Genomic DNA, 27,575 nt, shown 5'->3' with positions numbered 1-27,575 from the left:
AACCTTCTTCAACTTGGGAGGCTTCGCAAAATGAGAAAATTTCCATGCTGATGACACCTAAGTTATTACTTAAACCATAGCATTGCAATAGCTCCATAAAAATCCCTATTGCACTCACTCAGCGCATTGCAGCTTTGACAAAAGCATTGTCACTCCTGAAGGGCATTTTTAAAAGTCTGTTTTTCTTTAATGACCTCCACAGCACTAGAAAGCCTTAAAACCTGTATTACTATACATGACAGTTTAGGAAGGAGGCATGAGAGAGGAGTGATGGTTCAGGGAAGAGGAACTTGATAAAATGCTTTGCAAAAAAGAATGAGGAGAGCTTGAAAACTCAGCTATGAAAGGTCTTGGCAGAAGAGGTGAGATGTCAGTAGTAGTCCAAGCAATTTATTACTTAAAAGAACTACCTAATTAGAGGATTAAACAAGAACTGGCTTTCTAGTCTTACTCTTTTTCACCAGCAAACATCCAATGAGGTCAAAGCAGACAATTTTGAGGGGCTGAAGCCTCTATACAACTTTCTCATAGTCTCCTGCTCCAGGTCATCCTTCACCTCTTCAGATGCAAAGGGATTGAATAAATACTTAAGTTTATTCAAAACACAAACAAAGTTGTCTCAAAGGGTTTTTTAATCACTACTTACATGTTGGAGAGGTGGAAGTGGGAGGTTTTGCACTTGTCTGTCTCGCATGCAAAGCACATTTTATTACACAGGCCAATGCTGCCCCCTGTACCATGAAAGTGCTACATTTGATCCTATACTTGATATAGACAAATTACAAAGAGTGAAGACAGAAATCATTGTGCTTCATATATTATCCCTTGTGGAGCTAGGAAACAAATCAATGACTATCATGGAATATCTGTGTATATACCACTGAATTTTATCGCCTTAAAAGAGTATGGAAATAACTTATAAACCAGACCTCCACTTTTTCCCCCTTTTTGTTTTTTTGGGGGTTAAAATCTGCCCAGCTGCTGTACAGAGAGAAGATTCTCCAGTTGCTTTTTTGGACTACCACTGCTTTTTGATGCTAGGGAGCTCAAGCGCTATCCTTCCCTTCTCCTCGTCCACTGTCTCCTGGGGAGATAGGTAGCCACCTCTGATCACTTCACTTGCCTTTGCTGGCAGAAATAGCCACGTCAGGGCTTTTTAACTAGCCAGCTCTGGCAGACTGCAGTCCAAGCTACAAATGTTAGCTTTGGGACCTTCTGTAGATCCTTTTCCACTCCAGAACTCCCAATATATTAATATTTCCCTTATTTTTTCATGGATAACATGCATTGGACATGGGTGGAAATGGAAGCAGAAAGTGGAAGCAAAATGCAAGACCATACTGCTCTGAAACCAGGGAGCCCAGAACATCATCATCATTAGAGAAATGTTTGCCTGGTAGCAGGGATCTACAATGCACAGGGACCTTTTGCTGAAGTGATTCACAAAGTAGAAGCTTGTTAGTCTGATCTCAGCAGTCTGCCAGGCATCAGAGCTCAGAGGAAAGAATTAAAGAAAAGGGAAGTGGAATAAAAAGCAACGTCTATTTATCACATTGGATCATGGCTGATTAACCTGGTCTCTTTCTTCCTGAATCCATTTCCTGTGACCATGCAAATGGGGTAGATCTAACATATCTGGAGTTTACAGAGGCCTCAGTTTCAATGTTTTGAAAAAATGGGCACTGGAATAGAGAATTGCACTGTGAGCGGGGACACAACTAAAAGCGAGATGAGGATGTGGGGTAAATTAGCCTCCACAGGACTCTCTGCTACCACAGCTGGCCTGTCTTCCCTACTTGTCCTTGCCCATGCAAACCCTAAAGGATCAGCTGCTTCAACAGAGCAAAAGGAAGGCTAAAAAGAATTGCAATTGTTCTCTGTAGTTATCAGAGGTAAACACCAGGAAAAAAACAACAAACCTTTAAAGGAACAATCTTGCCGCAAGAGCAAATGGAAATAAACCAGCCCTGAACACAACTTGGAAACGGAAACATTTCTAACCACCAGAGAACTGAGCCTCTGGAAAAGCCTCCCAGTTGGTGCAGCATGAATGAAAAATCCCACCTCACTTATTTGGAGATGAAGCCAGCTTATGCAGGCGTTATACGCAACACAGCAGGCTAGACCCAGCGACCTATGCCGAGTCCTGTGCTCTGCAGATGTTCCTGCTGCTGCACAGAGAGGTCTTGGGCTAACACCCACAGGGAGGACAACCAGCTCAGGGCAACCCGCTCTCCAGAGAGGAAAGAAAATGGTAACAGGGGTTTCCTCTGGGAGGACGAGAGGCAAGAAATTAGTATATTGTTATTCAGTACAAATGGCGCTCTACTTCCTAGGAGAGGCTGCTCCAAAGGTCTAAAAGGTGATCCTCAAAGATCATTCTTTTCTTAGCTCCAATGGCTGAGCTCTCTTGAACAGCTTAAGGGCTTTGGGGCTTCCTCCCTTCTCATAAGTTCTCTTCTGCTAGACAGAGGAAAGGTCTGCCCTCAAAACCTGAAGCACCTCTTCCCTGTGATAAAAAGAAGAGTTTTGTGAGCCAGCAGGTAGGTTTAGGCACCTCACTGCAATGAAATGCTCCCCATCCTCTGTAGCTGCAACTAGCCTTTCTGCCACGATTGATTCTTGCCATGCTTAAAGCCAGTAATGTTTATAATAAACACAAAAATTACAGAAAAATGTAACAGCAAGGAAACGTATATATTTGGATGTAGCTGTACAGACTCCAGAGACTTCCCAAATAAAGAGGTTCACCACACCAGGGAAACAGCACTGCAGAGTGGTCCCAAGGAAGGCTTGATGTGGCCCCCCCTTCCCTAGGCAGGTAACTGGCATCCACACCTCAGGATGCACAGAGCAGAAGGTTCAAAGGTAGCTCATACCCTCTGTCCTGCTGCTGTGAAACAAAATCCTCCTTGGCTGCTGAAGAGGATGGCAGCTCCTCTGACCAGAAGGTGTCATGGTCACACGCCCATTCAGGCAAGATGTGCTAAGGGATTTGGTCGTCACTGCCGGCATGTATTCAGAGAGATTACACAGGCGTTGGTACTGCAGTTCCCTTTTCATTATCATTTTGTACAGAAAAGTATCCTGAAACAGACCGACTAATAGATATTGCAAAGAACCTGAATACATTTGAAACCCTGAACATGCAAATTACAATCACAGGGAAGAAAAAACTTTCTTGTTAGCAAGAGATTGGCAGTCTCTCTTTTGCCTTTTGTTTACCACCCTCCCAATGCTGCAGCCCACATTCTGAAAAGAAACCCACTGATCTGAAGATCAAATCCTTACACTGCTACACTTTCAATGGATGTTTTAATGTGTGCAGCATTTTAACTAAAAATCATAGTCTTCCTCCTGCACCTACAAGGACTGTATTTCAAACTGGCTTTCCAGAGCACTGCTAGAAGATCACAAAGAGTTTACAAGCTGTACTTTGCCCTTCGCGTTCACCACTGCCTCCTGGCATTTCACTGGCAACACCAAAAGTTACCAATAGCTAAAAATCTGCTACGTGATACTTCAAGATAAATCCTGCACTGGAAGTACAAGTGATATTCCTAAAACCGTTATTTAAGCTAATTCCTGCAATTCTCATTTAAATCAGATCCATTGATCAGACTTCAGCAACATCTTGTTCACAGTCTCATCTAACCCGTTCCCCCATTTCCACTGCACATTACCACAACCTTGGCCACCAGTGGATGGATTTAAGAATAAATTGAAGCACTGAAGACAGAAACAGCAGCGCAGGAGGTGAGCAAAATGACTGCCATAACGGTTCCCACATATGGCATTTGACTGGTGCTTGGGAAGGATGAGGGAGCAAAGCATCCCTGAAGGAATCACCATCACTAATCTTCCTCTCATGGCTGGTTGGTAAAGTTTTGATTTAGCAAAGGGCACTGCCCAGACTCCTTCCTTACAGGCCTGGGCTCAACCATTTCAGTGTCTGTGTCACTCTTCACCTGCATGGCCAAAGCAGTAGAAAATATATAGAAAACTCTCAGCCAAACCCTATACAAGAAGCTCCAGAACAGCAACTAGGAATGTCCTCTCCAGATGTCTCGACTTCAGCTTCATCACATTGGTCCACCACATGAAAATCAGTGTACTTTTACATGTTGACAAAGAGCTATGTCTGCGATGTAGCAGGAAGGGGCAAACTTATATAAAGGGAAAAAATTGGCAGGCCGTGTTTTGAAGGGCTCTCCAGTACCATCACTACATCTCTGATATGACATGATTTTGGATCTTTCCACAAGTGGCTTGTGAAATTACTTATCTAGGTCACACCTGAGAGAAATTTAAACAGCATATCATGTGTACCACAGCATAAAAAAAAAATTACCCTGAAGAGGCATTTTAATAATAAAGACTACAATTAAATCACTTTGAAACAAGAAGCCATAACACTATTGTCCTTTAGGATCAGATCTGTCTTTGCCAGAGTAGTGGGCTGTATGCCCTTTCTTCAGATAAATATAATGCAGCATCATAAATCCATCAAACTGCATCTTAATACAACCTGCACTGACCAAAGAAGTATCTATTAGCTTCATTCATGCCTTAATGTGTTTCCTTCTCACTTGCTACGTTCATTTTTAACAGATATGCTCAGCGGCAATCAGTTCACTCATAAGTAAATATTTGATTTATACATACGAAGCATCTGCCACTGTAATAACTCAGCCCTGAGCACTTCCTAAAAGGATAATTATTGCTTTTGGATTCCCTTGGCTTTAAATGTTTATCAAGTCTTGAATTATCATTCTTCTATATGTCAGTTGTGACCATCTGCACAGAAGCTAAAATTGTATCTGTGTGCACGCATATGTGTGTGTGTTTGAGTACAAGCGTGAGACTAGACACAAGAACGTTAAGGTAAAAAAGGCAAGCACTAGAAGTTTAAAAAGAGCCAGTCTAAAGAGTGCACAGACAGCCCTAGGCAACTCTGTTACGTGCCAACAATGTGAGAAAACTTTTAGCGATGTGATTATACCCATTTCCATATTGCACTATACACATCCTGCAATGCACACCAAGGTCCTTCCGTATGGACTCTTCAGGGGTACTTATCTCTTTTGGTATTAGACTGCTCAGCTTAGCAACCAGAGCAGATAAGGTCCATAGTGGTACAAGGCCTGGAAATAGAGTCTCGCAATAATGATTTGGTTTAATTTCCATATATTCACTCAGACACGTATGATACTGGTATCAGGAAGGAGGGAAGTTGGAAACAGCATTTCTTTTTCAAGCAGCATCCCATTTTCATTATTCTTTCCTCTACCGTGAGGCACTTCTGTCTCCAGCATCGCTCTGAAGCAGTATTATTCTTCTGTATTTTGCTCAAATGGTCTTTGTGTTGATATTTCTTAGCTAATTGCGTGTTCTGAACAGGGTATTGGGAGCATATTACACATGGACTCGGCAAATACTGCATTTTAAGTGATAAATATGCTGCCATGAGGGAACTGCCACCCCTGAGAATAGAAGCATGATTTGAGGCCTGTTGTGCCAGTGAAACAGTGCTTAGATTTGGCTGTCTGTAATGCACCTACTGTAAAAACACAAAATATTAATAAATCTCCTTGTGGATCTTGGCAGAAACTGGATTCAGCATAATTTCATGCTGCATGAAATCTCAGTCTATATGTAAGTGTTGAACAAATTCCATGCAGTATTTAAAACCTTAATTCACAATTAAATTCCCTAATCTGCTCAAAACCCAATGAATGTATTGCACGAAATGGCTCAGACACGCAGTTGGTACCAGTTGTGTCACTCATTTCAAAGCAGTACCTTCCCTCCTGTGGCTCTTTCATGGCATTGATTTACAGCTATCCAAAGGCTCCTAGGAGTCCTTTCTTGTCTATATGTTTGGCCAGAAAGAAGAGGAAATTCCCTCTTTTCACCAGCCCTGACTTCATTCTAGCAGCTCCACACTCCATTATAACGTGTCCTGAAATGGATGCAGCAAAAGAGCCTGAGCAATTCTAACCCACGCGACCTGACAAACTGTGACTCATGCTTTTAATCAGAGCCAAGAAACAACATTTCGCTGCAACATTTCATCTTGCAAGTGTGCTAAGAGCAACAGAGGAAGGGGAGGCTTTTTCTGCTTTCAACTGGAAATACGTTACATAAGCTCACAGAGAACTAATTGTGTATAAATAATTATTAGAATTGATGGTATCCACTGTTCTGATTATTCCGAGATTAGTGTCTGAGTAAACTGTAGAGATCAAAAGTTATGGCTTAAGGAGAAGAAGGGAAGGCGGGAAGGAAAGAAGGGAAGCACGGAATCCAAAATAATAAATGGTAGGACATGCCACACCTCACACCAAAAAAACCCTCCCAGTTTCTGCAGAAACATGGGAGAATTAATACTTTTTCTGTTTATTTGCAAATATTCCAGTGACCAGTTTAAGAAATTTAATGTACCACATTTCAGTTAAGTCTTAAACAATAAAATTTGCAGGTGTAAACTCCCAATATATATTTGACTGTATTTTCACATTTTGCTACCAAAGCGGGCATTTGTAGTGGGATTGGCCAGTACTTTTGCCTCCAAAGGAGGGTGAGTGGGGAAGTCTCTAACGATGCTCCTGAGGTTCAGAGGCTCTAACGATGTTCCTGAGGTTCTGCTCCTTGCAGAGGTTCTGCTTCTTGGGAAAGAGGGCAGATGTGCCACCCCCCCACCCCAGGACAACCCTCCAGAGGCAAGTTTTGAAGACAAAACCACACAGACCTCCCATACTAGCATACTGGACTGCCTTGTATCTGTGATATATATAAATTTCACCCCTGAAGTACTTTAGGTCTACTGTTGTTTGCTGGTTTTTTTAAATGGGCACACTGGTGGCAGGTGTAAAAATTCAGTGGCAACAAAGCAAGATCTCTTGGGGTTGAAAGTAACGGTGTTACAAACAAGGCACGCAGGACATTTTACTTGCTGCTCTGATTGGAATATAACCTAAGACTCCTACAAGCCACATCTTAGTCCATTAGTGTCTCATTGTACAGCATTTTTAGTGCATTCCAAACTAGAGCTGAGAAACTGTAGTGTACAAACTGAGTTTTCAAATAAACGATACAGAAGCAGATCAGAAGTGCTGTTTCCCGAGTTTTATCCCTTCTCGGCTCTCCCAGTTCTCTCTTATGAAATGACAGAATCATAGAATAGTTGGGTTTGGAAGGTACCTTTAAAGGTCATCTAGTCCAACCCCCCTGCCATGAGCAGGGACATCTTTAACTAGATCAGGTTGCTCAGAGCCCCGTCCCACCTGACCTTGAGTGTTTCCAGGGAGGGGGCATCTACCACCTCTCTGGGCAACTCCTTCCAGTGTTTCACCACCCTCATTGTAAAAAATTTCTTCCTTATACCCAGTCTAAATCTACCCTCTTTTAGTTTAAAACCATTACACCTTGTCCCATCACAACAGGCCTGACTAAAGAGTCTGCCTCCAACTTTCTTATAAGCCCCCTTTAAGTACTGGAAGGCCGCTATAAGGTCTCCCTGGAGCCTTCTCTTCTCCAGGCTGAACCCCCCCAACTCTCTCAGCCTGTCCTCACAGGGGAGGTGCTCCAGCCCCCTGATCATGTTTGTGGCCTCCTCTGGATCCGCTCCAACAAGTCCATGTCTTTCTTGTGCTGAGGACTCCAGAGCTGGTGGGGTCTCACCAGAGCAGAGCAGAGGGGCAGAATCACCTCCCTCAATCTGCTGGCCACGCATCTTTTGATGCAGTCCAGGATTTAGCTGGCTTTCTGGGCAAATCTCGTAACACTCCATGAAGTCTTATTTTAAGAGGCTAATGGTCTCTACTTACATACTGAAAAATCTGAAAATAATAGCTAGGAGCTCAAAGGAAAAGCAAGCCTGCCTGCATGTATCTGTAAACAAGCTTCCAGCTCCCTGAAGTCTGTCTGAAGTAGAACATGCAAAACTATTTACTGTTTAGGAGATAGTGCAGTGTGTTGGTGGTTTCATACAAAGGCACACAGCAGCAGCTACCAACTTTATCAAAAAGCCTTCCTCTGGAAACACTTATTCATTGAGCACCCTGGAATTAGGCTTCAAGCTTAAATCTACGTAAGTGTCCACTGTGTGCGTTTCATTGCCAAACACCAGTAGCTGATGCTGAAAGATTCCTCCTGATGTCATACAACTAAAGACACTCTTGAGATCCGTACACTGCCCAGACAGACAAGTCTGCTCAGAAACTATCTAAACTTTTTACTCCAAAGATACTTGCAGTACCCTGCAGGAACTTGATTCAGAGTCGCTCTCAGTGGCAGCAGTGCTGGGTGAACTGCTGTAAATACCGACTGTGTTTTAACCTGAATAGTTGTCTATTTGAGCCCAACGTTGCCGGTTGTAGGGTGCCTCCTTAGAAGCATTTCTCTTCCAAAAAAGGAATGGATTGCCACCATGGCAGGAAGACCAGACTCTGTGATTCAGTTGGAAGAAGTCACATGCCTGCATCTCTAGCAGGATACCTAGCCTGTCCTGTTCTGGTGCCAGCTTCTCTCAAGTCTGTTCTCCCTAACAGTATAATATGGAGCCCTTAAGTATTAAATTATAAAACATCGCTTTTCCCAGGAACTTAAAAAGGCACAGAAAAAACTATTAAAGAATTCTTATTCTGAACCAAATAATAGGAATATTTTTAAAAATCATTCATGTCATCATAGTACTAAAATAATATTTAAGGCTTCCTGACTCTAATAATGTTCCTATCCAGGAAGATTCTACTTGTGAATCACTGATGTGTGCAGACTGCTGGCAGAATCGTATCTATACCCGAAGTATATGACATAAAATGAGGTAACATAATAAAACCTCAAGCATCTGTGGTGCATCTGCAATACATATGCATGCTTTAAACAAGGATTAATAAAAATAATCTACCAACAAGCAGGAACAACAGAAAACTGAAGCATGCAGACTACAGACTAGTAAGAGATTAATAAATTGTTAGTAAAGGAAAGGAAAAATAAAACTAGCTGTAAGCTCACCTCAAGAAGCAAACACTTGGACATGTGAACAGGAACTCTCTTAAAACGTAAATTTCTTTTCTCTTCTGCGTTCAGCTCTGTGGCCTCTAACATAAGAAGGAATAGACCTTCTTGAGCGAGTCCAGAGGAGGCCACGGAGATGATCAGGGGGGTGAGCACCCCCCTGTGAGGACAGGCTGAGAGAGTCGGGGTTATTCAGCCTGGAGAAGAGAAGGCTCCAGGGAGACCTTAGAGCAGCCTCCAGTACTTAAACGGGGGCTACAGGAAAGATGGGGAGGGACTCTTGATCAGGGGTGTAGGGATAGAATAAGGGGTAACAGTTTAAAACTGAATGAGGGTAGATTTGGATTAGATCTAAGGAAGAAATTCTTCCCTGTGAGGGTGGTGAGACTCTGGCACAGGTTGCCCAGAGAAGCTGTGGCTGCCCCCTCCCTGAAAGGGTTCAAGGCCAGGTTGGACGGGGCTTTGGGCAACCTGGGCTAGTGGAAGGTGTCCCTGCCCGTGGCAAGGGGGTTGAACTAGATGATCTTTAAGGTCCCTTCCAACCCAAACCATTCTGTGATTCTTTTCTTCAATTGAAGGAGGAATGAGTTAAAGTCCATTTCAAGGTGTGGTTCCAAACCCCCCTAGCAAAACTAACAGTGCAGAAGTGTAGCTGGCCATCACCCTTGTAAACCTTGAAAGGGGGCTACAAAGTCCCAGCTGAGATGGCCACAAACTCCTCTCTAAGGGACAGTGCTGTATAATCCCCTAAATGTGTGACTTCCTTGTACTAGTATTGATGTGTTAAAAATGCTGATTTAAACAAAAGTAACTTTAGAGCATTTAATGATAACAGCAGCTACCCTGGGTCTATCAAGCAGTTTCTGACAGGAGCATTTGGCTTTTGTTCTCGCTTTTGCAGTATGCAACTACAATCTCACAACATGAGCTTCTACACACATTGAAAAATGCACTGTTCCTTGCAAAAACTTCTGGCTGAGAAAACTGTCTGTGTCCATGCACTAACTCACCTACTCAATTACTTAACTGGTGGTAATCAAGCGAGTCAGGATGCTCATACACTTCTACATCTGGTAAGATGAGGCACTCAAACTCATCATCTTATATTTGCATGCTCTTCAGCAAAACACTTATAATAGACACGTACTTTAAACAGGTTAATGAAAAAACAGCAGTAGTGTGAACCACACACGTAAGCTTTAATACAGGAAATTAGAATCTCCCAACTGAAAGCTCCACTCAGCATGAAGCAAAGCTACTACAAATACGATTAATTAGATGCTTTTAGAGTTTACAACAGCTAATACGCACAATATCTGCTAAAGCAAGAAAAACGGCATTAAGGATATTAAGTTTACTTTTTAAGATATCAGAAATGTGTCACAAATATTGGTAGTTCCTTCAGAGAAAAATGATCACACCTGCTGCTAGTTGTCATTTACTGTCTTAAACAAAACATGAAGACAAAGAGGTGGTTTTTAAGCATTCCTCTTCAGTTACCACAAATAATTCCATGTTGTCCCATCTGACCACAGTGCTTTGAAGAAGAGTATTGTTATGTGCTTTTGGTCAAAAATCAGTCATTTGAAACAGCACACTGTTGAAAGCAATTGGATATGAAAACAATCAACACGTCTCCAGCCTTCAAGGACACGTCAGATGTGTGTTCCTAGAAGACAGTTTTTATTTTAAAAACTACTCCACTCCTAAGCCAGGTGTAGCAACCTTAAAAGGCCAGCTACAGAAATGAATTCAAAATGAACAATTTTTCATCCACAAAGAGCCTTTTGAAGTCCCCAGCAAGCTAAAGGCTGGCATTCACACTGATAACCTATGAGCAGACCCCTACTCCATGAATTTTTACAGTTATCACGTAGTCTAATAGATGGGCTAAATGTCAGGACTTTCCTAAATTCACTGAGTAGACACACAGCAGAGATTTCTCTATGCCAACTTAATTCTAAGGGGAAACATAAAGAAACCAGGTGCAGCAGTTGAAATTTGGAGTTGTCCTTAAAGAGTTTCTAACCTTTGCTTCAAGCAGGAAAGTTGCAAAATTTTTAAACCTCAAACATCAGTTACAATTCCAGGTGAAAACACATTGCCATTAACAAAGCAAAATGACAACAAGATTTGAAAGAGGGTGAAATTATGCCTCATGGGATTAATCAATGTACTGATTTCCAATATAGCCCCTGATCCTGATAACAACGTTCACCACTATCTTTAACCATGGCTACATTCATTAATTCAAGTATTTCAAGTGTTTGTAGGATCAGGACTATAGAACTCAACTCCACCACTACACTGACAGGCATTGACGTTCTGCATCAGGGGAATAAGTAGTCCAATCAAGGAGTGTGATGTGGGAAAAGCGCAGAGCAATGAAGCAACCTGAATCCCTTGAGGCACTCAGGCATTGCAGAACAATATCAACTCGGTCAGAAAAACAAAAAAAAAACAAACCTGAAAAATTTAGAGACAAAATTAAAAACAAAGAAATAACAAGTCCCCTTCTCTTCCTCTGCAAATTTGTAATATTTTCTTTACTGCACTTTTTTTTTTTTTTTAAAGGGGTGAAAAGTTGATATTATATGCAATGCTCCCACTTGTTCTGGCAAATGGACAAAGGCCTGCAAATACTAATACCAGCCTCTCATACTTTTCGATCAAAAAGAAGTGTCACAGTGCCACTGTGTACACTGTTACCAAAAGCCTGGGAAGGGCTCAACAGGGCTTTGCAATCTGTGGGTAAGGAGTGGTGTAGTCTCACTGGAGAGGAAGGGAGCAGTCCCTCCATGGGGACGGCAGCTCATGAAGGCAGAGCAGCACTGAGAGCCCACCGTGTCCCTGACCCCTCTGGCACAATCTCAGGTGAAGGATCGCAGGCTGTGGCACAGCAGCTCTCTCCCTTTGCACATCCCCAGGGAGAAGACAGGGAACAGGGATGGGTGGGAAGGCAAAGCCCAAACTCTCCCCAACTTTTCCCCTTCCTACTTCCAAATGATCAAAGGGCTGCAAGGCAGAGATGAGGCAGACGCACGCCAAGAACAGTGGGTGCAAAAGAAATTGGGCCACACCAGATAGTGCAGGGAGCAGGACACAAAGCTAGCATTCACCCTTGGGAGTTCTGGAATCATGTCAAGCCTTGAGTTTAAAGTCCCAGTGTTGGGGTGATATTGGTACATCACACACCACCAATGGGGACCTCAAGCAGGGAGAAGCAGAAAACATGCAGGAAAATTTACACTTGATCCTGAAGTGCCTAAGACTGAGTAAATTTTAAAAATGGATGCTACAGTAATGTTCCTGTGAACAGCCTGTGCAACCCAGAGTGTGAACAGCTGGATCTTGATATTACAGAGAAAGGAGCTGGAATGGTCCAAGCATGAAAAGATTAAAGGATATACAGTGCACAGGGATGGTAACGAGGCACACTGCACCCTTCTGCTCAGAGATATGTGTATTCCTTTTCTTTAGGGTGGCAATATTTTTTTACAGATCACAAGCTATCTTCTGCAACATGTATTCCCACTGCATAATATCACTTACATTAAATTAAACTGTTTGAGGAATAATCTATATAATGATTTTGACATCATGCAGTATTTGGAGGCAGAGCAGTAGAGGCGGATGGAGATGCGATCTATAGATAGAAAATGGTTCTTCATAGGCAAATGATATTCAGGAAGAACCAGTTTTACTGGTAGTATGCTCAATAGTATCCAAACATAAAGAAAATAGAGAACAAATTTTTTACACTTTCATTTTAAAAGAGTTGTGAGCATCATTCTGGCCAGCACTATCTGCTGGCTCCCAGTAACATCACAAATAATATTTTCTGCTTCACATTTATTTATTCCACTGTTATCACCTATTATACCCATGTGTTACTGTGCTTTGCAAGCAACAGGCATAAGCTCGGGCAAAGTTGTCTCATAGGAAATAACGCTTCTGCCTGCATTTTGTTGCTGCCTCCCCTACCTCTCACTACAGCCAAATAAAAGTTCAATTTTTCTACAAGAGATGCACATCACACAAAAAAACCACCTTATGCTTTGCATGACTGGCCAGCGTTGTTGATGGGGTGGCAGAAGCACAGTATTTAGAAGAGAGCTGCTCATCCCAGAACAACTGAGTGCAGTTTTGTCCAGAAGCCTCCAGGGCTTTGGTACCTGCAGATCCACATGGCCCCCATCAACCAAAGGCTCACGTCATGTACAGTGACCACACAGGACGATATGAAGACAAATAATGAACCTTACCGAAGGTGAAGAATCATTGCTTGGGAAGTTATTGATGAATGTAATGCAAAGGGAAAGGCTTTTTTGTGTTAAAAAACACACTAACGGTCATTGCATAGAGGTACTGAAGGATACAGAACAGCCTCACATTGCCTCCATATGGGAGATTGATATTACACACTAAGCAAAGGATTTCCCTTAATATTAAGGTTCAGGGATCCTTGAATAATTCCAGAGTCCACTGCAACCCTGGAGGCCCAGCAGAACTAAGATGATCTAGAAGTTCCCATCTTCATCATTTTTCCTACTGTCAAAATGGTATTATTGTTTGTACTCTTACAATGAAAAAATAGGAGAGAGGTGCTATCTGTGTGAGCTTCCATTAAAATTTGTAGTGGTAGAAAATTTATTTTTTTTTCCTGAACACTGTTGCCAGCTCATTTAAAGGGATCCCAGCTAACAGAAGTGCTTTCAATCCAGCATTTCAACTATGGATCCTTTTATATCCACAATGTAAGTAACAGTGTTCATCAGGTCTCAAAAGTATAGAAGAGGAATGAAAACAACTTCTATATCTCTTTAAAATTTTCTATTGTGAAGGAGAGTTGTATGCATGCATTGAAGGCAGAATGTGCACCCCAGGACACTGCAGCTACCAGTGCATGCTAGATTGTCACACCAACAAATCAACAGGAATCATAAAGAGAAGAATTTCTGGCGAAATAAATAAATGCTACAGAACATAGTTCCCTACCCCACCACACATCAAACAAGGATGCTAAAACAGAACTCATCTTAAATGATCTCTTTGCACGTCCAGCAATCGCATCCAAAGACTGACTGCAGATCAAGTGCTTTCAGCGAAAAAAATGTCTGGTGTCTTTTCCAACAAAAATAATCTGGAAAAAGGGGAATAACCTGAATTAATCCCAACTGACTTCAGGCACTGCAGTGCCAAAGTTAATCATCCTGTACTGCCTGGATAGTCAGCAGTGGAAGATCTTGAGGTGGACCGAATATTCCCTTGAGCTACGCAGCTGCCTCCCTCGAGAAGGAGCAAAAAATAACTGAAGATTAATCTGAATCCAAATCTCTGAGCCTGTGGCTTTATTCACCGTGTCAAACGTGGGGAGACTAGTCTTGTTTCTTTCCTGTTTCTCAAGTGAGATAAATCATACATATTAATAATTCCACTTAGAGACAAGTTAAAGGGTTTGACTGAATGAAACACCTGCCAAAAAACTCAGTTTACAATCATCCTGATCCTGGGCACACACGTGGACTGTGTTCACCACGTGCTTTTGTACGGTAAAACAGGTTTTAACAGGGGTAGCGGTATCATCGTCCTGGTCTCCCTACCTTTTATCCAACAACTCAGCAGTCAGAGCATCCACTTACAATGCATGAAACTCAGGATACTTTATAACTTGTCAGAGGGTCAGGAGCATTCCAGTCCAACACAATCTGCGTGGGCAACGCTCCCAGTGAGTCACAGACCTTTGGGAGGTCTGCACTAAATATGCCCCCAGGCATTCACTCTTACAAAGCAAAACAAGACGAGGCATCTAAATCTACTTTCTTTTGTATATTTTAAGGCTTCTCCTTAGTTTTAGAGGATACTTTATTTACAGAAAAGTAGGTGTTTAGAAGATTGGTTTCGTCTGTTTAGCAAACATGAAGTTACAAAGAGTTTCTCTGAAGAAATGGGAGAAATCTTGTGAATGTTAGAAATTCCATTTTGGGTCAGACAAACAGTCCATCTCCAACAAACCAGCAGCAGTAAGTAATAGCGTTTAGGGACTGCACATGCATCTGGATATTTCCTACAGGCCACTCGCCTTGTAATTCCCCAGCATCCACCCTGTTACGTTAGGGATGGGGACCCTACAACCCTGCCTTTTTCTTCATTCCTCTTTATAGACCTACTGTCCAAGAATTTGTCTCACCCCTTTTCTACCCGCTCATATTACCTGTCTCCACAACCTCCTGTAGAAACAAATTCGAGAAGTTCATTACCTACTATGGTCAAAAATACTTTGTCTATTTTAAACTGCTCTTGTACTAGTTTCAGTGAGTTCTCCCTCATTCTATTACTGCTGAATTTGGTGAATATAAGCTCTGCATTCACACCATTCCCTTAGTGATATTGTACACCCTGCTCAAATCCCCTCACAGCCTTCTGCTCTCCAGAGTCCTTGCCTTTTAATCTGCCCTTGTAGACCAGATGCTCTAGCTCTTAGATCATTTTTAGTGTATACATATATATATACACACACACACAAATATATTTAACTCCACTACACCTTTCCTGAGATACAAAGACCAGAACTACACAAATGGCTCAAGATGGGCGTGTGCCAAAGTTTTAAACAGTGGCAAAATGATGCCCTCTGGTCTGGTCCCCAGTAGTTTTCCTGATGATGCCCACTATTCGCCTGGGTATTCCAGCTGCGGCTGCACTTTAAGCTAATGATTGCAGACGCCTGTCAACAATGACTCCAAGATCCCTCTCCTGAGCTGTAACCATCAGTGTCATGCTTGACGTTATACAAACATGGTTTAGACTGTTTTTCCCTGCGTGCACAAGTTTACAGTTGTTCACATTGAAGCTCACCTGACACTTTTTGGTCCATGCACTCAGTGTAGTGAGGTGCTTCTGGAGCGCATTGCTCTTGGGGTGGCACTCGACTACCAGCATCACCTGCAGACTTTGAGCTTTGATCGTGCACCGCCTGCTCAAGGTCTTGAATTCATGTAGATGATTGGATTCATGTAACTGACATAATACTCTTTTTAAAGGATTTTTTTTTTTTTTTTAAGCTGTGACGGGTCACTGAGTTACCAGCATATTTCTTCATTCCTAAAAACACTTTGATAATTGTGTGTCATTACTAAGTGGACGTGGCCTTGGTCTATTTAACAATTATCCTGTGTTTCAGAAAGTAAGGAGGGAAAGAGAAAGCACCTCAGTTGGTACAGTGCCTTATTTTTCATAAGGTTTACATTTAAGCATGTGCCAGGCTCCTTCAAACTGTTTTTCTAAGCTGAGATGGTTTCCATTTGTAGCCTCTCTCCCTCACCTTGTGAATTTACAATCCTGGGTTCCCGTCCAGCCATTTCTTCTCTTGCCAACACAACTGTGCAAAGTGCACTTATGTTTTCCCTTAAGCCACATCTCAATGCAAACTCAATTCTGTTTCTGATTTCAGTGAAATCAGTTGAGAAAGTGAGATGGATTTTGGTAGAAAACCAAAGAAATGTAATTTCTCTGAGGAGCTGCAAGTCAATATAATAACAAAACTGTACAAACTGTGGGTGATTCAAGTGATAAATGTAGAATGGCACGAAAATGGAGCAGGATCCTGTTTCCATTAAATTCAGCAGGGAAACTTGTATTTGATTTGGTCAGGTGAACTCAGACTTCTTTGCAGAGGTACAGTAGAACAAAGAATAAATAGAAAAGTTTTCTTCTTTTACTTCTCCTGTCCACAATAATATACTTTACTGTAATATTCAATGCAATAATACAATTCCATACTGCTATTTGGTCTTGAACAGATATCCACCTCCTCCAAAGGAGACAATTGGTTGGCAATTTTTCAGAAAAAAAAAAAGATTATCTATTGTCAGATTGCAAAATAAGAAGAAATAATAAAAGAAAGGAGTAAATGTCTGCTGCTAAAACTGCTGGAACTAACAATATTGGAAGTGTAAAAAATAAAACCAGTTCACAAAAATATCACAAGATTTGACAGGAGTAGATTTCTAAACATTTGCTGGCCTGCAAAGTGCTAGGCTCAGTAAAATCAGAAGAGCATGGCAGAAAAAAGGAGCAAAGGGTACTCCTTAGCTTAAAACTATTCACTTTGAGTCTTGCCAAACATCAATACTCCAGTTAGCTGAACAGATTTATGTTTTCATTCTGCTAAGACACTGATGCTCTAACAGTACAAGTACCTTTAGACCTCTGCACAGTCTTGTCTTCATCTGTATCTGCCTGCTGACAGATGATGTTCTCTGAGGCTGTTGTCTGTCTCAGATAACCACTAGAGATCATTCCTCCCCTTGCAGTACTTCTGAATTAATTGGTGCCATTTTATTCTCTCATCACTCCAGTTTTTTTTAAATAAGGAGGTATGAATCCACATATTTATAACCCGAACGTGAATTCAAGTCACACGCTTTCAGATATATGTCTTTTTAAATGCTGAAAGACAGTTTCCTCAAATCAAGCAAAACAGAAGTTCATTGTGTACTAGAAGGTCCACTGGAAGAAATAAAGCTGAAAATCTGGCCACATACTCAAATGTAACTACGCCAATTCCTATTAGTTGAGGATCTGGTCCACATTCAGTAATTAAACCAAATGAAACATGCTGCCTATTATGCAGCTAAAACCACTTACTTTACATGCAAAAATAGAATTGATCTCAGAAAACAAATATGGATAAATACTTGGCTTTCTTACTGAGCGTGTTGGAGGACTGTGCTGGCCTCGGCAGTCAGATTTCATACCACCGAGTGTCATGCCTTGTCTCCAGGCCCTCTCAGTTCTTCCCCTCTTTTTAACCAAAGATGTGTAATTACCCACCTTCTCCTGCCCTTCAGGGGGCAGGGAATGCACCTTAGAGTTTTATGACTGAAGCATGCTGAGAGCACAAAGCACTACAAGGTCCATAACACTATTACCAGTAACCAGTTAGATAGCAATGCGTCAGTGTTGATCAACAATCGCGTGAAGTCAGAAGTCTCCCCACAGGTTCACATTAACAAGTCTGGTTCAAACTCTATTCTGCATAAGCCTGTCCTCTTCCACAGAGCCCCCAAAACCAGCACTGCTATAACTTGTCCTACTTGCTTCCAGAGAGTTAGGTCATCCATAATTTTGGACCATTTTATCTATAAAGTGAAATTGTTTTCCAAGGGCTTTTATCAGCAAGCTGGGAACACGCACAAAATGTCTCTCCTTTCACTCTGTATCTGGACAAGACTTAAGTGGTGTCAGAGAACAGAGCTTTCTGCACCCTCCTTGCAAGTGTTTTCAACAAAGGCTTCTTCTCTGATGTTTTAAGAATACTTCACTATGCTGTTCTCTTACCTCTTCGTTCTACCATTGAACTGTGAGTGCTGTACTGCCCGCATACACGTATGTATGTTTACAGATGCAGACGACAGTACAGGGTATTAATTTTGTATTTGAAATATCAGGCCTATCAGGTGTTTTCACACAGCAGACAGAGAAGCTATCCAGGATATTTTTATTTGCATTGAGAAAAGAAACTGATAAAAATGTAAAAATTTGGAATTTTCTCACAAGAAAAGAAAAGGAGAGGGAGGAGAGGGGGGAAAGGAGGGGAAGAGGGGAGAAGGAAGGAGAAGGGGGAGGAAGAGGGAAAGGCAGAGGGGAGAAAAGAAAATCCAGGAGGACCAGAATAAAAGCTAAATATTTTAACCCAGCTAGCAGCAAGTCCAGGGTTTTGGCTGACTACACAATTGCTATTTTCACAAGGCCTACCAGTTGCCAAACTTGAAGTAGCAGCTAAGAGAAAAGGATCCTGACAAAAGTTAGGAAATCTTTCAATAAAATGATGAATTATTCACTGGTGAGTCTCATTAATAACTAGAATAATACACAAAATGGCTCTTCTGTGAGAAGGGCTCAGCTCCTACTTTGTAGAATACTAGAGGCTTAGGAGAAAAGTGGTCCAAGTTCACAAAGCTGGATTAATAATTTTTAGTGTTATGGTTCATTGCTGAAACTAGGATGCAGTTTGAAACAGAGCTTCTTCTTGGTTTTAGTTTATCATTCTGTCAAACAATATACTGGCACAACATTATTTTTGTAGTAGAAGAGGAAAGTAAAGCCACGAGAACACAAGAGATGAAAAGGGAATCAACACTAGCTTTACTTCAGAGGGCAAATGGTATTTCAGAAGTTAGAAGCACAAGTTCTGTGATCTTGAATATGACTTTTGGCACATTTTCACAGAGAATTCTGTTACAGTGCATCCAGTTTCTTAGCAGAAAATTCAGAAATTCAAGCAAAATTATCTTTCATACTGAAAAGATACTTAATTTCTCCTGACCTCATGGCAAAATCAGTTAAGTTCTCAAAAGTTTAAGTAAGGCAAAATGAGAGAGTGGTTTAGAAAATGTAAAGCAGAAAAAAATTCATTCCAATAACTGATAGATAAGCCTGTAAAAAGAAATCTGTTAAAATGTTAAGGCCTTTGATGCATGTTCTTTCAGCACCTGCGCTCATGTTTCTTTGGGGCATGTAGATGCTCTAGTGGAACAGAATCACAGTGAAAATGTCATCTATCTGGACTTCTGTAAGGCCTTTGACATGGTCCCCAACAACATCCTTCTCTCTAAATTGGAGAGATACGGATTTGACAGATGGACTGTTCAGTGGATGAGGAATTGGTTGGATGGTCATATCCAGAAGGTCATGGTCAATGGCTCAATGTCCAAATGGAGATCAGTGATGTCCCAGAGGTGTCCCTCAGGGGTCTGTATTGTTTAATATCTTCATCCATTATATAGACAGTGTGATTAAGTGCATCCTCAGCAAGTTTGCAGATGACACCGGGCTGAGTGGTGCGGTCAACATGCCTGAGGGACAGAATGACATCCAGAGGGACTTGGACAAGCTCAAGAATTAGGCCCAAGTGAACCTCATGAGGTTCAACAAGGCCAAGTGCAAGGTCCTGGACCTGGGTCAGGGTAACCCCCAGTATCAATACAGGCTGGGGGATAAGTGGATTGAGAGCAGCCCTGCAGAGAATGACTTGCAGGTACTGGCGGATGAAAAAGTGGACGTGAGCCAGCAATGTGCACTCACAGCCCAGAAGGCCAACTGCATTCTGGGCTGCATCAAGAGAAGCGTGGCCAGCAGGTTGAGGGAGGTCATTCTACCCCTCTACTCCACTCTGGTGAGACCCCACCTGAAGTGCTGCATCCAACTCTGGAGTCCTCAGCACAGGAAAGACATGGACCTGTTGGAGCAGGTCCAGAGAAGGGCCACAAAAATGATCAGAGGGATAGAGCACCTCTCCTATGAGAAAAGGTTGAGAGAGTTGGGGCTGTTCAGCCTGGAGAAGAGGAGGCTCCAGGGAAACCTTATTGTAGCCTTTCTGTACAGAAGGAATCTTAGACACTTTGAGATAACACGGTCCTACAAAGTAGGGTATTCTTTTTTGTGCATGGCTCACTGGTACAGATGAGAGCAGACCCTACACTTTCAAACACCTAAGCTATCTTCCTCCAACACAATCATGCTTGTTCACAGGCAGCACCCACCCCCCACACCTCACCATCCAAGTACCTCAGCAAAACACACTTGAGGCTGGCAATATCTCCCAGCAACACTGCAACTCCATGTACCTTTTCACTCCTCTAGAAACCTGTCAGGTTTTTTGACATGCATCAAGTCATACTTCGTGGCTGACCTCAAATGTCTATAGAAAGATGCAAATGAAGATTTTCTCCCAGGATTTCTACAGGGAGCAATAACTCACTGTCTTGATGAATATTGTATGATGGAGCCTCCTTTATCTGAACTTCAGGAGCATATTGGGTTTTTTATTCCTTCCCACATTTCTGGGGGCATGGTAGGGGGGACTGTAATCCATGTTATTTAGCTGTCATGGCAAAAGGGGTAAATAAGAAAACTGCTGCAAGATGACTGTTCTTCTGTTTGTTCCAAACTAGCAAAGGGAACACAACATGTTATGCACCAAGCACTGTGCAAACGGAAGTCAATTTGTCTTGCTGAAGGTTTGGATTTTTTTTTAAAAAAACAGGAGGACTTGAAGAGTCCACAGCTTGTGGTTAATCAAGAGTTGTGTGATGCTGCATCTCCAAGACTAATCTAAGAGCTGTCTCAGGGATGGCCCAGCAAAGCGTTTATTAGACTATGAGCTGGAGAGCATACCTCATCCACTTGAGTGGGGCATTATGCCTGTTTGTAAAATGCCTGGTCCTGTCCATCACCTTGAGATATGCAACAGAATTAATTTTTATTAACTGCATTCATATTCACAAAAAAATGCTGATTGCCGTTAATTTTGTCTTCATTTGCCTGCCATGTGCATTTCAAAAAGGAATTCAGTTGTTAATCAGCACAAACTAATGCACCTTTTAAAACACAGCCCAAACCCTGAATCATAAATTCAGTAACACATTTCTTTTGTCTCTTGTGCTACATCAGTGTCATAGCTCAGCAAGTCTAGCAGTTTACTAAGAGCTTTTTCATCTCCTGCTCCTAGCACTGCTCTGTCAGATTTGCTTATAGCAGTTGACTTGCCTCCTCTGTGCTCTACAGAATTATACCATTAGGAACCAGACAGCGGTCAGGAGGACTTGAGTCCAGCTGCCTTGACGATTATGCTCCAGGATGGAAGAAGTAAGAAGAAAGTATTTCTGCAGGTATCTGTAACACCAGGGGGGTTGCAGCTGTCTTTTTCATCTTGCATAGCTTTTTTAACATTCTGCTGTTATTAACATGAAGCAATCTGTTCATAAACTCAGGAGAGAGTAGCCCAGTAGAGAGCTCTCACCGTCATCGGGTTGCTTGCTCAGACAGTCCTCCGTGTACTCTGCCGAGCTAAGGTAAGCCCTGCCTGCAAGGAGCTTACAAGAGAGAAGTGATTAACTTATTGGGGCAGTTTGTGTGACAGAGGACCACCAGGTGCAAAGGGGAAGAAGGCCAAAGGACAAGGTAACATAAACGTCACTTTATGAATACATCTTACAGGAGTCATAGTGATCTGCTAGCTTCTTATGTTGCAAACCTAGGCATCACAGCCACAACTCAATACCAAGACATGAATGGAGCTTGAGCAGCCTACTACTGTCTTATTTTTCACCGTTTCCAGGGCTGCTTATGACCAAGAGGTGATATGACTGCATAAGCACTCCCTGGCACTGGGTTAGATCTGGGGTTGCTGATTACCCTAGCAGGTCCATGATCATGACTGTGGTACAGGCATTTGACCTCTTATTTATTAAGTGGCAGTACTGAAGCCCTGTGTCTATAGAAACATATTTTTAAAGCTTTTGTTGGGAACTCAGAAAATCAATGCTATATAAATTTTTAAAATCACTTAAAAATCACTCTAAAGACACTTAAGAATCAATGCTATAAAAAACAAAATTAATTTTTAAAAGAAGAATAGTGTACCCCATTTACTAAAATGATTAGCTGGAATAGCACATCAGCCAGTGTTCAGGGAATGGAACATGATGAAATATGTTATTATAAAATTGACAAAAGTTATGGGAAACCATAAAAGAGAGTATATGTACCTATAAAAAATGGGTTGCAGCTTGCTACAGATCAGACATAGATAAATATTTTACTTCCAGCAAAACTTCCTTAGCAAAACATTTTACACTAAAGACACCGGAAACAAAAATATTTAAGAGACTCAAAGCTGAGCCCAGACTTATCTTTTCCCTTTTGTAAATTTTTAGAGGCAGTTATTTTTAGTCCTTGTGGGTGTAAAAATTATGTTATACAAGATGCCTTGAGATACAGTTTCTTTACTTATTGGAAAAAAGGGTTGCATGTAAAGATTTCACCTCTGGTACAACCCATCACAGGTGTCAGAAGGATGAGCTAGTATTTCAATACCACTTTCAAATGCTTTTATGACTGTTTGTCATGGAGTGAGTCTTTCTCCAGAGCTCTGCCTCTAGCCTCTGTCTTTGACCCCTCTTACATTAGGTATTCTCAGGACTCATCCTTAAGCAGGATGACCGGCTGTGACACAAAGTGAAAATCTACAAATAGGGATTCATTTTTCTGTGCAAACAAAAGAGGAATACTAAGCATTAAAATAGAGTGTAATGTAAGGGCAACAACATTTTTCAACCAAGTTTCAAAATTGCCTGTTCCTTTTCAGTTGCTTTTCCTACTCAGCATGACAAGGAAAGGCTCTTTCTGCTCATGTCTGCTGAACACCTCTAAGGTCTGAAGAGATGCAGGAGTTGATGAAGCTCTTCAGGAATCAAGCTAAAGTAAATGCCATTGCTATCTGTTGAGCATCTTCTTTAATTCCTACTAAAAATTGCAATGTTACTATGAAAAAACACTGGTCCCTGGCATCAGGCCCTTATGATACAAGTTCTGGACAAACATGAAGAACACAGTTAAGCCAAAAACACTGAAAATATATCTAACCCTAGTATGGCACAGTGGGTGAATGCTGACTTTCAGTGATGACCAGTACAGGGAGGTTTCATCACAGTGCCACAAATTTCCAATTTCTGTTCCAGTACAGCAACGTTCCTGAAATAAAATGACCTCTAGTACTCTCCTGCCACTCTTCAGCTCCCTCAGTTAATGCACAGCTACTGAAAAGTGGTCTTGAGCATGTCACTGTACTGAGGTAGAAGATCTAGATGTTTCAAGGGGCAAATAGGAACCTAAATAACTTTAAGTATCCAGACCTCAGTGGGCAGTAAGAGCTTTGGGAAACAGCACAGCTCCTGCTGGAATTCCTGGATCATAATTAACTTCCATTTCCCAGGGAGGTGGCTTGTGGAGTCTACTCTTGCAAATAGAAAACTGGGTGGGAGTGTAAATTCACAGTATAAATAGGCTGCTTTAGAGACCAGAATGAGGAAGAACAACATGAATGGCATATCAAACTTGCATTAACCATTCTTGTTTTAAGAAATAAAACTGAACTCTTGAAAATGGCCAGCTGGGGTCCTGAGGCCAGGGAGTCTGTGTGAGGTGTGGCACCCGAGGGACTGTGCCCGCTTACATTCACACTTTGTTTCCAGGAGTTGGAGTAAAAGGCTGGTTTGGTGCCACACTTCAACATAACTCCAACTGAGCCTGCCGGGGAAGCAGTGCCAAAGTCATCCTGCCGCATTCACAGCGACCATGGTGGGCGGCAGCAGCTCCCGATACCTCCCTTACCCCAGATGTCCTTCCCCCCAGCCTGGCTCGCCATGATCCTGTCGTTCTTTAACTTCATTTCCAGACCAGTTCAGTGCTTTACACTAATTGCAAGTGACAGATGGAAGCTGCAATACATCTCCAGCTCCAGATCATTAAATAAGATGACCTGTATTTCCTGCAGTAATCAGATATTGCTGCAAGTTACCTCTGCCCCATCTAAACCAGGGCTGGCAAAAGGACCTCTGTGATCATGGAAGGGATTTTCTTTGTTTCATTCCAAGTTTCAGTTCAAATCAGGAGTACTCATATTTCATCCTTTTGCTACGTCAGAGTGTGGAAAAAAACTGAGAAGCATATATCCTCTAACTGCAATAATATTTAGAGAAAAAAAAAAGGTGGGTGACACCTGTATTTTTCAAGAGTATATGAAACACTCTGCATCTACTGTCAGGAAGAAGTAAGTGGAAAGACTTAGAGGAAGGTGACCTTCAAGAAGAAAGCACTATTAGCAGATGAAGCAGATGGTCTTGCCATTTCGGTGGATTTTTTAATTTTTTTTTTTTCCACAGAAGTTCAAGATCGCTTGTCTAAGGTTATAAAAATTTTGCTCAGTTGGAAAACAAATCAGAGGAATTTGAAATGAATGTGCAGATTGCAAAACAAGGAAGGAAATGGTGCTATTACCTATGCTCTCTCCTTGCCTTTCAACCTTGCCACTGGGGGGGCAGCAGCTGCTGATTTCGTGCCATGTGGAAGACCTGTTTTCTACTTGTCCTTCCTCACTCCACGGAGGGATTTGAAGCAAGCCTAGCACCTCGAAAGAGTGCTCATGCTTTCAGTGACTACCACCGTAGTTGACACTGCAAATATTTTTTCCTTCAGCCTCTCCCATTGCAGTTATTCTGCTTTGTGAGAAATACTTGAATAATCCTTGGAGCAGGGCCCAAAAGCCAGGTGGTTCCATCCCAGGGATGTGCCCCGACCACCAGCACAAAGACTCATTCTCCCCCATCTTACTGCAGACTGTTACATCTGCCTGGCTGGTTTGGCAAACCTGGATACATAGAAGGGAGGTGAGAGGATGGAGCTGGGTAAGGAAAGGAGACAGAACCAGATGATATCGACATTTATTAAATGCTTGCTTCCTTTTTGTTCTTCCTCGTACATATTTGCCCAAACAGTTTGATGAGATTCAAAACCAGATTTGCAAATAGCTTAAGACTGACAAAGTCTGCATCTAAGGGCAGGTTGTTCACCCCAAAAAACCTGTTCAGTCTTCATCCTGAACTTTAATCCCAGCTCTGACATAAAGTCCCCATATGGCCTCTTTTAATCATATGGGCATCTTTAAGGAAACAAGCGCAGATGGACAATTTCACAAGTGGTAGTAAAATAACACTGCATTCATTTCAATGGATTTTATCATTTTTCCTCAGTTTCCTCATCTGTCAAGTAAGCCAAACAGTACTTCCCAGTAGTATAAAGCAAAGCACAGATAGCTCTCTCCACTTTACCAATGAGTTTATAACTGACACCTCGGTAAGATTCAATTTCTCTCTTTATCAAAAAAGTAGCTTTCCCACAAATGTATTGTACCACTAATCATCTTGGATTTGATACACTTCTTGAAGCAATCATTTTCTCATAAATTTTGAGATGCTTTCAGTTCTGTCACTTTATAGTCATATGAGATATGATTCGGCAGTCCTAAATGTCTTCTAATCTGTTACACGATAAAGAGGCAGAAAGGAGGGGAAAAAATGTGTTCTGTAACACCAGGAAGAAATTACACTTTGTATAATGTAATAGATATTATATAGCAGAAATTAAACACTTGGGAAAAAAAGTAACCCCTTGCATACTGACTCTAATCAGCCACAAAAAAGGACACAGGACAAAGCTAGCACACAGCACACAAGAATTTGCAGACTGTTGGTCTCTCCTGTTTACACTCCTGGAAGCAGCAGGTGGAAATGAAATTTAGAGATGACTCAGATGATGACCTAATATTTTTTCTGCAACAGAACCTTAAATCAGAGTAGCCTGGTGTTTAGAGGCAGTGTGAAAGGCAGGACAGGAGCTTGAAATTGAACCGCTCACCTGAATGTCCTACCTACCAGTATCTTCAGCCTGAACATTTTTGTTTCCTTTCTCTTCCCTGCCAATTCCCATCACTGCATATCCCTCCTTGCAGGACTTGTGACACTTTTTGAAGTGAAAATGGTATTGTCAATGGTACTATACATTTCAAATAGATTGTGTAACTGATCTCAGCTGAGAATGAAGCTAGTTAATCTAGGTATCTAAGTGCAGACACAGTTGCCTAACCCTCAGGTAGACTCCTTTGAAAACAAACCCCAAATCCCAGCCCAGAATACACTGGGCAGGTGCTGCCAGTTACCAAGCTATTTTCCATTAATTGCCCAGTTAATAAGCTTTGAAGCTTGACATGCAGCCACAAGGCCCCAGGACTGTAATGTGTCACTAAGTCTTGGGCAGACAGATGGGGTAGCAGATGATTTGCCATGGGGGCCTGGGTGTTAGTGCTGCACCAGTCTCTTGCCCCCAGTAACCAGAGTGGTCAGTAAATGCATCAAAATTGTGAAAACAAGCCTGTTCCCTTTGAACAGCATCAGTCCTACAGCATCCCTGGATAGCTGCTTCCAATAAGGAGGCAAAGCAAACTGGTGTAATACCACCAGGCCATGCTAACCTGGAACATCTGCCATTGCTTCAGGTACAAAGGAAACAAACCAGGTCCTGTCTTTGGTTTTCATCCTCTTTCCCTGCAGAAACTTATGATGTTCAACCTTTCTCCAGTATAAGCCTCTCCTGCTATCTTCCTATTCCTTACACTTAATGCATATTCTTTCTAAAGCATGGTATTTTGAAGGTGGACTCTTCAAAGCTTATATTGCCTATTGCCAGGTGAGGGAGGGACTAACATCAGCTCTACTGCATGCTGACTGTGGCCTCTCTAAGGCGGTCTCACTATTAACTCAAGATAGTCTCACTACATCTTCCCATTGGTAACTATTTATGTCAAACATACGTAACTCAAGTAGATGAAGTTTATTCATGTTCTAGAAATATGGGCCCTTGGATCACAGGCACTGTAGGGCTTATCCACTGGAAAGGGACACAGCGTCCCTGCACAGCCTCCGCAGATGAACCAGCCTGCCTGAGGCATGGCATTCCCGTCTAATCTCCCGAGGTGTTTACATGAGGCTCACTATCGTGGTATCTGGGTGCCCTTTTCACAACAGTCCCCCTCCACTGCCAAAGCACTGTCACCAGGGCAGGAAGCAATAAGGCAAGCTACAATTCTGTTACAAAAGACGGAAAAGGCAAGAGACAAGGTACCTCGTGAGAAGGGAAGGAAATAACCAGTCTCT

General features: G+C 42.0%; 1 protein-coding gene and 1 long non-coding RNA gene across 4 annotated transcripts in view; one reads left to right on the top strand and one right to left on the bottom strand.

Annotated features, from left to right (window-relative positions):
* PDE1C (phosphodiesterase 1C) overlaps positions 1–27,575 on the bottom strand; it is a 319,253-nt gene that overhangs the window by 215,891 nt on the left and 75,787 nt on the right. The window lies entirely within an intron of this gene.
* Positions 18,248–26,084, top strand: LOC141952976 (uncharacterized). Of its 2 annotated transcripts, none has more exons than XR_012631826.1 (5): positions 18,248–18,385; positions 21,592–21,695; positions 21,798–21,878; positions 23,174–23,288; positions 24,060–26,084. It is a non-coding gene; the product is annotated as an uncharacterized LOC141952976 (long non-coding RNA). The 2 variants fall into 2 exon arrangements; XR_012631827.1 differs by having other exon boundaries at positions 18,350–18,411.

The sequence above is a fragment of the Strix uralensis genome, chromosome 1, assembly GCF_047716275.1.
Source record: "Strix uralensis isolate ZFMK-TIS-50842 chromosome 1, bStrUra1, whole genome shotgun sequence".
Classification (NCBI taxonomy): Eukaryota; Metazoa; Chordata; class Aves; order Strigiformes; family Strigidae; genus Strix; species Strix uralensis.
This window is presented reverse-complemented; position numbering and strand designations above follow the sequence as displayed.